The sequence below is a fragment of the Schistocerca gregaria genome, chromosome 7 (assembly GCF_023897955.1).
Source record: "Schistocerca gregaria isolate iqSchGreg1 chromosome 7, iqSchGreg1.2, whole genome shotgun sequence".
Classification (NCBI taxonomy): Eukaryota; Metazoa; Arthropoda; class Insecta; order Orthoptera; family Acrididae; genus Schistocerca; species Schistocerca gregaria.
The window spans coordinates 437562044-437577654 of NC_064926.1; the positions used below are offsets into that span (position 1 = coordinate 437562044).

The 15611-nt window shown below is 41.8% G+C and overlaps 1 protein-coding gene and 1 non-coding gene across 2 annotated transcripts in view; one reads left to right on the plus strand and one right to left on the minus strand.

Moving 5' to 3' along the window:
- The window catches only part of LOC126282418 (A disintegrin and metalloproteinase with thrombospondin motifs 7-like), a 488845-nt gene that overhangs the window by 251799 nt on the left and 221435 nt on the right, over positions 1–15611 (minus strand). The window lies entirely within an intron of this gene.
- Trnaa-cgc (transfer RNA alanine (anticodon CGC)) lies at positions 5679–5751 on the plus strand. The gene has a single exon. It is a non-coding gene; the product is annotated as a tRNA-Ala (tRNA).

Consider the following 15611-nt stretch of genomic DNA (forward strand, 5'->3'; position numbering starts at 1 on the left):
GAAGTTTTAAGTTTTGGTAGGCTTCATCTGACGAAAGGCTTTAGGTATGATGCGTAAATACTGTAGAAAGAAGAGTAACTCTATTGTTTTGTAACAACTGCAGTGAAATATGATCCGTCATGGCCTTTTTTTGAGTAGTTAAGGTGTGAAACCCCGGTGAAATGCACCGCAGGATGAAACGCCGGTACGGTGATTCACTCCTGCCCTTGCAGTCGGTGCGTGAGTAGTCCAGGTGGTTTAAAAACGGCATCGTTTCGGTGGCAGACGCCCAGCGGCCAACAAGGCGCAAAGGGTAGTAGTACTAGCAGTGCCAGACACCAAGGAGAATCTACCTCCAGTTATGAAAGAAATACAGCACATTTAGCTATGAAGAGTCAGATAACTGCACAACTGAAGTAATGAAGCTGTAATACTACTTGTTGCATCGATATAAAATGGAAAATAATGGATTCTTAGTAACGGTCTGAACGCAAGTACACTTTCACTAGTAGTGAAAAATTATAACGTGACAGATCAAAGCACGGAAAATCAAAATGTGGATGGCAGGGTAAGGATTTGAGCTCTCGCCCTCCCAAGTAAGAGTTCAGAGTCTTACCACTGCCCCATCTCGTTTGGCCTACGTAGTAAACATATCAACAGTGATGTCTAGTGACAGATATTCTGATCTTCTTAGAAACTCATTCAACCCTGAAATCAACAACAATTAACCTGATTTATTCATAATGGTTGCCAAAAAAAAAATGAAGACGCAAAAAAAAAAAATGGTTCAAATGTCTCTCAGCACTAAGGGACTTCACTTCTAAGGTCATCAGTCCCCTAGAACCTAGAACTACTTAAACTTAACTAACCTAATGACATCACACACATCCATGCCCGAGGCAGGATTCGAACCTGCGACCGTAGCGGTCACGCGATTCCAGACTGTAGCGCCTAGAACCGCACGGCCACCCCGGCCGGTGAAGACGAAAAAGTGAAATATGAAAAGAAATGAAAATTCACGAGGTGACATGGCATGTGATGGTCTTTCAGTGATTACAAAAGCATGCCAAATTTACAAAGAACTTCGCAGTATAAGCCCACTTATCGCTATGACGTTGCACTCTGTGTGGCCTGGTTGGGAAAAGTATCATCAAGCTGTTGTTTCCCCTCATTACGCAAGCTGCATCACAACTGTTGTAACTCGTCTTTGATATCCAGGATACTGTCAATGGGATGGAATTGACGTCCGATCTGGTCTCACACGTGTTCTATCGAGAACAGATCTGTCGATTTTGCTATCCATGGGGGTACTTCAGAACGTCTCAGACAGTACATAAAGACGCATGATATGTATGGACGAGCATTCTATTGTTGATAAATAGGACGACAATACTATCGCATGAGAGGTGCACATGGGGATGCAGTATGCTACGTACCGTTGTGTCATCTGAGTTCCCTCGCTCGCTACCAGCCGCGACCTGAAATTATAGCCGAAGCCAGCCCACACCATAACGCTATAACTATCACAGCTGCGCCTCTCCAAGACAATGGAAGAATGGGACATCTCTCTAGATCGCCGCAATGATCGGCAACGATAGTCATTCTAGGTAGTGTATAATCGCGATTCATAGACGAACACAGCGCGACCCCATTCATCAGCAGCCCACGCTTTCCGATCACAGGACTACTCTAAACACAACCGTTTGGGTTGTTTTAACGGCAACCTGCCCATTTGACAGCAATTCCCTGGTCAGGTTGCTGGTAGTCTCTGACCAAAGGTGCGGGTGACACACAATGTTGCTGGGGTCCATTACTTTTTCTCAGATGGCAGACGCAGTTGTGTAAGGAATTCAGTGTGCTTGGTGCTCCTTTATGTTGGTTAGACGTCATCCATTGGAACCTTGGTCACGAGTACGCCTGCCCTCACGTTCCCATGCAGTCCACGGCTTGAATGACTCATAAATCTCGATGCTGTAAGATAGAAACAACCGGTCAAATGGAAGCCCACCATGAGGGCCCTTTCAAACTCTGTTCGATACTGGTAATGTTACCTCACAGGAGTGCGCGGTATCTCCGTGTCATTCACAGTGATCACTTTACATCTGACGCTGTTCACGTCCGGTACACCGTAGCAGGTCTGATACTAAACACAAACAACACTAATGCCCTCTGTTGGCAGTCACAGAGAATTGCATCCTAATCATTTACACGGTGGTGTGTGCGTGTACGAAGTTTAATTGACAACCGACCAAATTTTCTAGCTGCTTAAAATGTTTAGTCGTTCTTCCCTTTCACCTCACCTTATACATGCCAATAGTGTTTCATTATTCAAGACTTGTCATGTGTAGCTCTCTTACCAAGATTTTTCTTTAGTCCATTAGCGTTCCAGTAAATTAAAATAAAATAAATGCCTAAAACAAAGAGTAATATGTACTACCACCTCTTCGCCTTAGATCAAACAATGAGGGCGATTAGGTAAAGAAATATAGTTGCACACCTATACACGTACCGACATATGCTTAAAAATAAATGCAACAGCAACAGAAAAAGAAATGAAAAAACCTTATTTGAATGTTATAACCTATCAAAATTTTTCTCCTGCTCCACCAGTATTCAAATAAAAACCAAACAAAACTATCAGCTTCGCAGCAACCTGTATCTAAATGCTGGATATCGCTCTTCCGGTTGAAACTGGAGCACTTCCAAGTTATCTCCAGAGGTGCGCCAATCTGCTTCTTCGAAATGAGTTTAATTTCGACTCAATGCGCTGAGAGCATGTCAGAAATTTTTAAAAGATTTTGTGTAGTAGTGTCCTAACTTTTTCTGTATTATCTAATGCTCTGAAAATGAATAATCTGCCTAGTCTTTCATTGATGGCTTGTTGTCTCTATAAATACAGAACACAAAATCCCAAAATAAATGCATAACTGGTTTTTTTTTTTTTTTTTTTTTTTTTTTTTTTTTTTTTTTTTTTTTTTTTTTTTTTTTGAGCCTGGGAATAATCTTTGATACTGTATCATTATCTCTTTCAACGATACACCATTTGTGACATTTCTGTTAATACATGCTAGTCTATTCCTCGTAAATTCCATATTGGGTAGGTCTCCTTTGGATCTGCGTTTGAATCCACTACCTGGCATTCTCTACTGGGAGTGGCGTCTACTAGACGTATTTGAAAACTATTCGCTCCAGTAGTGGTAGAGTCCGCTAATATCTCATGTCACTGACCACGCACATCGCTGGGGAGCTCTACTATGTGGATATATTCCTTCATAAATGCTTCCAGTTCATGCCTGTAAACTTTAACAACCTCGGACGGACTGCGAAGCAAAATAAACATTTGCTTTCCGATTGAGTTACCCCTATTTGTTAAGATTTTCCAGGTTCTTCTTCAGTAAATGGTCGAGCAGTGTTTCCCTCTATGATACAGCCTCCAAACCTCCTTTGCAAAGTGGCTTAGCAGTGACTGTCAATGTCGTCTTGAAGATATTTCGCTGCCAAATTACGATTGCAATTTTTGCGGGTGGAGGTTGTACCGCAGGTACGTGTTGTATATTGGAAATAATCTATCTGTTAACACAAAATGGGCATTGTATTTTTTCCACTGCTCGCACTCTATTCTACCTAACTGTTAAACGTACTAATTTTTTTCATTCCATTTCATTGTTTATATCTGATGGGCTTGCGAAAGAATTTTTAATCCTAGTTGCCGACCCATTTCCACTTTCCGAAACCAGGTCATCTCCCAGGTCGCCTGGTTACCACTCAATTTCATTACCGCCAATTTGTGAGCGTTTGAAGTAGCATTACTATTCTGTTGGTAGTTTTCGTAGCCTTAAGATCCAGTGTTTTCACATTTCTAACCACTGATAGAAGGATTTGGAGGAAGATAATATCGATAAAATGAAAAGGTGAAAATCGTAGAGCACGGCTGAGTGGCGCGCAAACGAAAATAATTCATTTGTAAGTCTACTTCTCACTTTCAAAGAAATGAAATACTTACGTTACACATCGCAGAGACTACCTTATAAAGTTACGTAATTGCGTCTCTTCTATAATGAAAGAAATTGTTGATCATAATTTAGTTTAGGTTTTAGTTTGATCGATGTTCTTACGAAATTTGGAGTACCTAGTAACAGCCTTTGAATCAGCATTTTGCTGCAGTATCTGAACTGATAATCACTCATCGACAGCCTGACTTACAGTGCTCTTTGAGATTACATTCAAACCCTTGTCGAGAAACATATAGTTTCCTCCTACAGACATATCGTGCAATGGCCACGACACTAAAATGAGAGAAATTGCCCCTTCAAATATAATGTTACCGACAGTCTTTCTTCCCATAAATCACCCGTGAACGGAATAACAATGAGAGGAAATGAGATTGGAACACTATATAGATATTGCTATCCAGCGTATGTACATTGAGGAGTGCAGAAGTGCAGAGCACTGACGGCGTTAGTACTGCTGCAATATACGGAGTGATTCCGTGGTGTTGGTACAAACTTTCAGGTATGATGGAGAAGGGTAGATATTTCAGTTTGAGGTGGGGGCCCCGGACCGGAAACGACTGAGTAGAAAGTTATAAGCTTAAATCTTTCTCATACTTCTGACATTAGAACACATGTACCGGTACTGTTGTTGCTAAGATTGTGGGGTACGCAACTTTCAGAGGTGGTAGTATGGGCAAAATGAGACGAAATGTCTAGTAAACATGGGCTCTAGGATGCGTACTTTAATAGCTGTGCGCAGCTGTTCATCTCTTCTACTGCAAGCTCTTTCGGTTTCCATATTTTTCGAGGAGGTAGTATGCACCAAAAAAGGAAAGAAATGTCCCATAAACATAGGCTCTAAGATGCATACTTTCAGAACATGGGCACTTGTTCAGTAGATGAGATGTATTTTATATTATGGAAGATGAACAAGGGCTCATTGTTCTTAAGGTAAGCATCTTAGAACCCATGTTCACCAGACATCCTAGCACCTCTGAAAGTTGTCTACCACCCAGTCTTAGCAGCAACAGTACCGAAACATGTATTCCACATCAGAAGTATAGCGACAATTGTCGCTTATCGGCTCAGTCGTTTTCATAACCAGGGTCACTCACCTTGCATTGACAGGTTTACCATTCTCTATCATCTCTGAAAGTTTGTTACAGCATCACGGAATCTCTCTGTGAAAGTATGTATGTGGACTTCATAGTTTAATATGTAAATTTATATAGGATTACCATTAGGGTTTGTTCCACTTTGTAGCCTTTAAGTCGTTAATTTTGATCAAAGCATTTTTAAGTCCTCCTCGGATGAACCTTGTCTCGTCACAAAGAAAAGTTATGAAACAAGTTACAATTACTTCTACGCCTGCAGATATACTCCGAAAGCTACTCAGCATGGTGGAGGTGACTTCGCACCGATGTTATTGACTTTCTGTCCTATTCCATTCGGGTATGGTTCGAGGGAAAAATGACTGCCTATATGCCTCTATACTTGCACTGAGCTCCCTCGTCTTATTCGCATAATAGTGCAAGATTTCACAGTCTTCTTTTAATACAGCTTCTCGAACTTGACCAAGCAGGGTTTGGAGGGAACTGTGGGGCCATTCTTCCAGCGGTTACTGTTTAAGTTCCAGAGCAGGTTCTGTTACATTTTTGTATATGCTGTAACAACATCTTAAAATCGTTGACCCTGTCTCTGGGACCGAGCGAGGTGGTGCAGTGGTTAGCACACTGGACTCGCATTCGGGAGGACGACGGTTCAATCCCGTCTCCAGCCATCCTGATTTAGGTTTTCCGTGATTTCCCTAAATCGTTTCAGGCAAATGCCGGAATGGTTACTTTGAAAGAGCACGGCCGATTTCCTTCCCAATCCTTCCCTAACCTGAGCTTGCGCTCCGGCTCTAATGACCTCGTTGTCGACGGGACGTTAAACACTAAGCACCATCTGTCTTTGGAATCGTTCTATGCCGGCCGCGGTGGTCTCGCGGTTCTAGGCGCGCAGTCCGGAACTGTGCGACTGCTACGGTCGCAGGTTCAAATCCTGCCTCGGGCATGGATGTGTGTGATGTCCTTAGGTTAGTTAGGTTTAAGTAGTTCTAAGTTCTAGGGGACTAATGACCACAGCAGTTGAGTCCCATAGTGCTCAGAACCATTTGAACCATTTTGAATCGTTCTATGTCTACAGCCATGCCTACATGATGCAGATTTCAAACATCGGAATACTGTGGTGTAATTGATCGCACTATCCTCTCGAAACTAATGACGCCTTTGACTACTCACCACCACCTACGAAAGGACAGTTGGTAGGAGCTTTCGCACAGTTTGCTAATAGGTATTCCCCGGTCGTCAGGCCATTTTAATTCTCAAGTCATATACGATTTTGCCCCCCCCCCCCCGCAAGGTATATTCAGAACATCCGCGGCGGCTGTTATGAATGCCCCCGTGGCATCGGCGCTGGGACTCGCGGCTCTCCAGCGCCGCACGGCAGCGTCGGCTGGCACGTCCTGCTGATGAATCAGCGGGCCTGGGGCCAATGCGGCGCCCTGCCAACTCCGCCGACACTGGCCGCTCTTTCAGGGACACCGTCGAGAGGATCCCAGCAGACCTCCCGCCTAGCGCTCCTCCTATCCTACCGCCAGCGCTCCAGTCTTTCCAGACACTGACTCTTGTGTTACAGTTCCGTTTTCTTGTTACGAAGAAGCCGAGTTCCCGCCATGTGGGGAAAGATGTGTGCTTGAAGCGCACGAGCAATACGATGATTCACCTTATGCGCTGAAAAAGCGGGGATTCCCCCTTCCAGTTACTGGCCCTGCATATGTGACTCATGGCTTGTGGTTAACTACTGCGCAATACCACGACTTAAAATTATTGTTGATTAATATACAGGGTGAACCGGGAGCAAGTGCAGATATTTTTATATCTGGTACCTTAACTCATAAGTGTTCTGGTTGTTTTTTCTCTGCGCCGAACAGTCTTCCCACAAACATGACACAAAATTTATGACCTGATGTTTCTGTATGGTCGTAACTGCACTATTATGTGGATTATACTTGTCGCTATAGACTGACCGTTTTGCGTTCTCGCGCCTAAACTTCAGCACCTGATCTGCTGTTCAGGAAAAATGAGCACTATGGGTTGCTCGTGCCACACATACTTCGAGGTAGTAAGCACCCTAAAAGCATACGACACGTAATAGCTATAATTATTATCCTGAAAATGATGTAAATACTGATGTAATGTTGTTCAGTACGTCGTCCTCAGTCACCAATAGAAATGTTGTTGTTGTGGTCTTCAGTTGTGAGACTAGTTTCATACAGCTCTCCATGCTACTCTATCTTGTGCAAGCTTCTTCATCCCCCAGTACCTACTGCAACCTACATCCTTCTGAATCTGCTTAGTGTATTCATCTCTTGGTCTCCCTCTACGATTTTTACCCTCCACGCTGCCCTCCAATGCTAAATTTGTGATCCCTTGATGCCTCAGAATATGCCCTACCTGCCGATCCCTTCTTCCAGTCAAGTTGTGCCACAAATTTCTGTTCTCTCCAATTCTATTCAATACCTCCTCATTAGTTATGTGATCTACCCATCTAATCTTAAGCATTCTTCTGTAGCAACACATTTCGAAAGCTTCTATTCTCTTCTTGTCCAAACTATTTATCGTCCATGTTTCACTTCCATACATGGCTACACTCCATACAAATACTTTCAGAAACGACTTCCTGTCACTTAAATCTATACTCGATGTTAACAAATTTCTCTTCTTCAGAAACGCTTTCCTTGCCATTGCCAGTCTACAGTTTATATCCTCTCTACTTCGACCATCATCAGTTATTTTGCTCCCCAAATAGCCCGAAATAGCAATACTCCTTTAATACTTTAAGTGTCTCATTTCCTAATATAATTCCCTTAGCTTCACCCGATTTAATTTGACTACATTCCATTATCCTCGTTTTGCTTTTGTTGATGTTCATCTTACATCCTTCTTTCAAGAGACTGTCCATTCCGTTCAAGTGCTCTTCCAGGACCTTTGCTGTCTCTGACAGAATTACAATGTCGTCGGCGAACCTCAAAGTTTTTATTTCTTCTCCATCGATTTTAATACCTATTCTGAATTTTTCTTTTGTTTCCTTTATTGTTCGCTCAATATACAGATTGAATAACATCGGGGATAGGCTACAACCCTGTCTCACTCCCTTCCCAACCACTGCTTCCCTTTCATCTCCTTCACTCTTCACACTGCCATCTGGTTTCTGCACAAATTGCAAATAGCATTTCGCTCCCTGTATTTTACCCCTGCGACACTCAGAATTTTAAAGAGAGTATTCCAGTCCACATTGTCAATAGAAATACCTGCAGTTACAACTACCAGTTACACCCTGTATACAGGACGATAGAGTTGACCGTACTGCTGTGTTTTATGTAACCCCTGATGCCTTCAAAAACCACAGGCGAAACTTTTATATTCTCTAGCTTGCTACATGTAAACCATTAGTCCTACAGAAAAATGAACAGGACCTTTTTGTAAGAAATTTATTGTATTTAAATATTGTACGGGGTAGGTTTAGCTGGAGACCACAGTTTTCGAGCTATACAAGAAAAACGCGTTTGAAGATAATTTTGTACGTTTTTCTTGACTAATTCGGAAACTATGGCCTCTAGCGAAAACTTATGGCAGCACAAAATTCAACCACACTACATTTCCTGCATAAATATCCTTATTATTTCTTCTCTAGTACTAACAGTCTGAGCGTAATGGGCGAGAGAATCTGAAAATCTTACCTGCGGTAGCTGAAGGTGTTGCAGGTTGTATAAAACCTATAGGAACAGGCAGCTGAATCACCCAGCATACAAAAATAATGTGACATGTTTAGGTGAATACAAATTTAAAGTATCCAAGTTACTAGAGTTCAAAGCCAACACAATATTTAAGAGAAAATTGAGTTTTTTTCATAATTGTGAACTGTGTCACATTACAGACCGCTACAAACCTAAATTTTAATAGTTTGTGGAGTTGAACAGTAAAACATCATCCTGAAAACTATGTTTAACCACTTTCTCTATTTTACATGTTATAAAGTTACGTGTGTATTTGCGATGTAAAAATTTTAAAAAATACGGATTTTCAATCATTTTTGCTTAACGCATAGATCAGGAATGTCAGCACCGTGAGTTGTTCTTGTTGTAGTGGTGGACTTCAATCCAAAGACTGGTTTGGTGCAGGTTTCTATTCTAGTCTATTCTGTGCAAATCTCTTCATCTTTGCAAAACTACCGCAATTTATATCCATTTCAACTTGCTTGCTGTATTCGAGCATTGATCTCCTTTTACGATTTTCACCCCCCGCCATTACAAAATTGTCCATTCCTTCATGCTTCTGGATATGTCCTGACAGCCGATCCCTTCTGCTAGCCAAGCTGTACCAGAAACGGAGTTTTTCACCAGTTCAATCTCCCCATCTAATTTTCGGCATTCTCTTGTAACATCACATTTCAAAAGCTACTATTCTCTTCTAGTCTGAAATGCTTCTCCTCCACAAGACTACTCTCCTTAAAAATACCTTTAGGAAATACCTTCTAACTTTTCAATTTATATTAGATGTAAGCAAATTCATTATTATTCAGAAATGCTTTTCGTGTTACAGTCGCGGTGCAATTTCAATCCTCTGTACTTCGGCCATAATCAGTTATTTTGTTGCTCAAATAGCAAAACTCATGTGCTACTTTAAGGGGTCCAATTTTCTAATCTAGTCTCCTTAGCATCGCCTGGTCTATTCCGACGCATTATATTGTTGTTGTTGTGGTCTTCAGTCCTGAGACTGGTTTGATGCAGCTCTCCATGCTGCCCTATCCTGTGCAAGTTTCTTCATCTCCCAGTACCTACTGCAACCTACATCCTTCTGAATCTGCTTAGTGTACTCATCTATCGGTCTCCCTCTACGATTTTTACCCTCCACGCTGCCCTCCAATGCTAAATTTGTGATCCCTTGATGCCTCAGAATATGCCCTACCTGCCGATCCCTTCTTCCAGTCAAGTTGTGCCACAAATTTCTGTTCTCTCCAATTCTATTCAATACCTCCTCATTAGTTATGTGATCTACCCATCTAATCTTAAGCATTCTTCTGTAGCAACACATTTCGAAAGCTTCTATTCTCTTCTTGTCCACACTATTTATCGTCCATGTTTCACTTCCATACATGGCTACACTCCATAGAAGTACTTTCAGAAACGACTTCCTGACACTTAAATCTATACTCGATGTTAACAAATTTCTCTTCTTCAGAAACGCTTTCCTTGCCATTGCCAGTCTCCATTTTATATCTTCTCTACTTCGACCATCATCAGTTATTTTGCTCCCCAAATGGCAAAACTCCTTTACTATTTTAAGTGTCTCATTTCCTAATCTAATTCCCTCAGCATCACCCGACTTAATTCGACTACATTCCATTATCCTCGTTTTGCTTTTGTTGATATTCATCTTATATCCTCCTTTCAAGACACTGTCCATTCCGTTCAACTGCCCTTCCAGGCTCATTATATTACCCTTGTATTACTTACGTTCATGTTAATCACATAACCTCCTCAGAAGGCTGCTCTTTCAAGTTCTTTTCTGTCTCTGACAAATTATAAAGTCATCGATAAATTTTAACATCTTTGTTTCTTCCCCCTGAACTTTAATTGGCTTTCGAAATTTCTCCTTGGTTTGATTCACATCTTGCTCAGTGTACTATAAACGATAGTGATGCAGAGCCAGTTTTCAAGCTTGTATTAGTTTTTGCATAGGTTCGTAGCGATTTTGTTTGCATGTTGGTATTCCGGTTGCTATTTTTTATTTATGGACTATCACTTTTTATCTGAAACCATTGTTGCTATTTGAGTTTACGTATTGTCATTTTTACATGTGGAGACGCTGAGTGGAGTTATGGACACTAGAAAATGGAGTCCCAAGCGGAGAAATCTGAACATTTCTGACAGTTTCTCCTGTTAAAGTTCAGTAGAAGGGTTAAGGCAGACAGCAGCGGAGGCAGCCAGAAACATTTTCCACTTGTATGAGGATAATGCCTTTGGACAAAGCTTGGCAAGAAAATGGTTTTCTCATTTCAAGGAGCATCGTTTTGACATCAGTGAATCTCAAAGTCCAGGAAGACCTTCAGGGTTTGATGAAGATCCTTTAAACGTGTTAATCCACAATGATCCACGCAAGTGTACTCGAGAACTAGCAACTGTGATGAACTGTAATCTTTCCATCACAATGCAACATTTTCATGCAATGAGGAAGGTTCAAAAATGGGTACTGCATGCTCTCAGTGAAAGTAACAAAAATCTATGGGCGACTGTATGCGCATCTCTGCTTGCTCGTCGTCAATTGGCTCGTGAACAACAACAACCATTCCTGTCCTGCATCGTTACTGGTGACGAGAAAAGGTGTATTTATGTTAACGTACGGAAAAGACAGGAATGGTTGAGCCCAAACGATGCAGCAGCTCACCGTACGAACACCTACGCGCGTCCTCAAAAGACAATGTTATGCATCTGGTTAACAGAAACGGTGTGATGTGGTAGGCAGAATACGGCGCTGCGGTCGGCAACGCCTATATAAGACAGCAAGTTACAGGAGCAGTTGTTAGATCGGTTACTGCCGCGACAATGGCAGGTTGCCAAGATTTAAGTGAGTTTGAACGTGGTGTTATAGTCGGCGCGCGAGCGTTGCGACACAGCATCGCCGAGGTAGTGATGAAGAGGAGATCTTCCCATACGACCATTTCACGAGTGTACCGTGAATATCAGGAAACCGATGAAACATAAAATCTCCGACATCACTGCGGCCGGAAAAAGCTACTGCAAGAACGGGACCAACGACGACAGAAGAGAATCGTTCAACGTGACAGAAATGCAACACTTCCGCAAATTGCTGCAGGTTTCGGTGCTGGACCATCAACAAGTGTCAGAGTGCGAACTAGTCATCGAAACAACATCGATATGGGCTTTCGTAGCCGAAGGCGCACTTGTGTACCGTTGAAGACTGCATGACACAAAGCTTTATGCCTCACCAGGGCCCGTCAACACCGGCATTGGACTGTTGATGACTGGAAACATGTTGCCTGGTCGGACGAGTCTCGTTTCAAATTGTATCGAGCGGATGCAAATGTACGGGTATGAAGATAATCTCATGAATCTATGAACCCTGCATATCAGCAGGGGACTGTTCAAGCTGGTGACACTCTGTAATGGTGTGGGGCGTGTGTATTTGGAGTGATATGGGATCTCTGATACGTGTAGATACAACTCTGATAGGTGACATGTGCGTAAGCATCCTGTCTGATCACCTGCATCCATTCATATCTATTGTGTATTCCGACGGACTTGGGAAATTCCAGCAGGACAATGCGACATCCCACACATTCAGAATTGCTACAGTGTGGCTCCAGGAACATTCTTCTGATTTTAAACACTTCCACTGGCCACCAAACTCCTCAGACGTGAACATTATTGAGAATATCTGGGATGTTGATCAGAAGAGATCTTCACCCCCTCGTACTCTTACGGATTTATGGACAGCCGTGCATGATTCACGGTGTCAGTTCCATCCAGAACTACTCCAGACATTATTCGATTCCATTTCACGCCGTATTGGGGCACTTTTGCGTGCTCGCGGGGCCCTGCACGATATTAGGCAGGTGTAGCAATTTCTTTAGTTCTTTAATGAATAACAGAACTCTGTCCCGTCGGTTTGTAATTGCGATAACTGTGCTTTGAAACAGAAAGGGGCGCAACCTCGTGGAAAAAAGCTGAAATAAAGAAGAAAATAAGAAAGGAAAAGAACGAGAAGATTAGGTTGAAAAACAAGAATAGGAAAGCCGTGCGTGGGTGCTTTACTGAAGAGCCAGGAAAGAAAAAAAAAGATAACCAGAATAAGGAAGAAGCATCAGAGTGATTGGAGATAGAGGATATTTCTAACATTTAAGAAGACGATAACGATTATTACAATAACTAGTTTACTGGCGCATTAGAATCACTATCCACACCTAGCAAAGAGCCTGAAGAGTTCTGATGCATGTGTGGAGGGGTGGGTAGAGACAAAGAATTGTGTCACACTCCTGTTGGGTGTTCTGCTTGGAATCATGCTGCATGTACTGTAGAAGACTATGTTTGTAACGACCACTTACGCAAGAAAAGAAATTCTAAAAATTGGTGGGATGTGGAATTAAAAACGATTACGCATTTCATATTACTTTTTAAATACATTTCAATATTCTAATTTCCTAACTGATGATATTTTAAGCGGAGATTAATTTTCGTTTCTGTGTTTTTAATAAGCGTGGGGAATCGAAGGCAGTACCATCTTTGTGAAATTTACAGTTAAACGTCATTGTAATGTTTATTTTTCTTTCAATTTAAACTGCTTTTGTGTATTGAAGGTAGAGAAATACAGCAGTCTTAGATACAATTGTTTTAGCTTACTTATGATGAATGAGTCAAAGGAACAATTTTTGCCTAAATAGGCACTGTATGATCTCTTTTCCATCTCAATGATTCTACACCTATCTGGCGTAGGAGGAAACGTGACAGAATAGATGTCTGCATGTTTACGATGTTGCCTTAAGTCAATGAAGCTACTGTCGTCGACACTACTTTTATGACAAACAACAAACACAAAAAAAAATCCCGACCCATCTCGTAGAAAATAAATTCTGGTTCAAGTTCAAGTGCAGTTTTTATAACTAGGTGATGCGGAAAACTATGTGATATTTCTTGCAAGTACACGTTAGACCATTTCTTCATCCATAATACAAGGTGACGATCGCATTACGTCAGTCAATCAAAATTTCCATTATTGTGGCAGAACCATTCTGGAGTGTAATTAGCAGTCTTCGAAAGGGCGGTAAGAAGGAAATGACAAGTATTTTGGATAGGTCAGGAAAACAGCTGGTGAATCCTGTGGATGCCTTGGGCAGACGGAGGGAATATTTTGAAGAGTTGCTCAATGTAGGTGAAAATACAATCAGTAATGTTTCAGATTTCGAGGTAGAATGTGATAGGAATGATGATGGAAACAGGATCACATTTGAGGAAGTGGAGGAAATGGTCAGTAGATTGCAGTGCAATAAAGCAGCTGGGGTGGATGAAATTAAGTCGGAACTCATCAAATACAGTGGAATGTCAGGTCTTAAATGGCTACACAGGATAATTGAAATGGCCTGGGAGTCGGGACATGTTCCATCAGACTGGGCAAAAGCAGTAATCACACCAATGGAAACAGAGAAGATTGTAACAACTACAGAGGTATCTCTTTAATCAGCGTTGTGGGTAAAATCTTCTCAGGTATTGTTGAAAGGAAAGTGCGAGTATTAGTTGAGGACCAATTGGATGAAAATCAGTGTGGGTTTAGGCCTCTTAGAGGTTGTCAGGACCAGATTTTTAGCTTACGGCAAATAATGAAGAAGTGTTATGAGTGGAACAGGGAATTGTACCTATGCTTTATAGATCTAGAAAAGGCATATGACCGGGTTCCTAGGAGGACGTTATTGTCTGTTCTACGAGATTATGGAATAGGAGGCAAACTTTTGCAAGCAATTAAAGGTCTTTACATGGATAGTCAGGCAGCAGTTAGAGTTGACGGTAAATTGAGTTCATGGTTCAGAGTAGTTTCAGGGGTAAGACAAGGCTGCAACCTGTCGCCACTGTTGTTCATATTATTTATGGATCATATGTTGAAAACAATAAACTGGCTGGGTGAGATTAAAATACGTGAACACAAAATAAGCAGCCTTGCATATGCGGATGACTTAGTTGTGATGGCAGATTCGATTGAAAGTTTGCAAAGTAATATTTCAGAGCTAGATCAGAAATGTAAGGACTATGGTATGAAGATTAGCATCTGCAAAACGAAAGTAATGTCAGTGGTAAAGAAATATAAACGGATTGAGTGCCAAATAGGAGGAACAAAGTTAGAACAGGTGGACGATTTCAAGTACTTAGGATGCATATTCTCACAGGATGGCAACATAGTGAAAGAACTGGAAGCGAGGTGTAGAAAAGCTAATGCAGTGAGCGCTCAGCTACGATCTACTCTCTTCTGCAAGAAGGAAGTCAGTACCAAGACTAAACTATCTGTGCACCGTTCAATCATTCGACCAACTTTGTTGTATGGAAGCGAAAGCTGGGTGGATTCAGGTTACCTTATCAACAAGGTTGAGGTTACGGATATGAAAGTAGCTAGGATGATTGCAGGTACTAGTAGATGGGAACAATGGCAGGAGGGTGTCCACAATGGGGAAATCAAAGAAAAACTGGGAATGAACTCTATAGATGTAGCAGTCAGGGCGAACAGGCTTAGATGGTGGGGTCATGTTACACGCATGGGAGAAGCAAGGTTACCCAAGAGACTCATGGGTTCAGCAGTAGAGGGTAGGAGGAGTCGGGGAAGACCAAGGAGAAGATACGTGGATTCGGTTAAGAATGATTTTGAAGTAATAGGTTTAACACCAGAATAGGCACCAATGTTAGCACTGAATAGGGGATCGTGGAGGAATTTTATAAGAGGGCTATGCTCCAGACTGAACGCTGAAAGGCATAATCAGTCTTAAATGATGATGATGATGATGATTAGTACAATGAAACATTAATTTGTTATACAG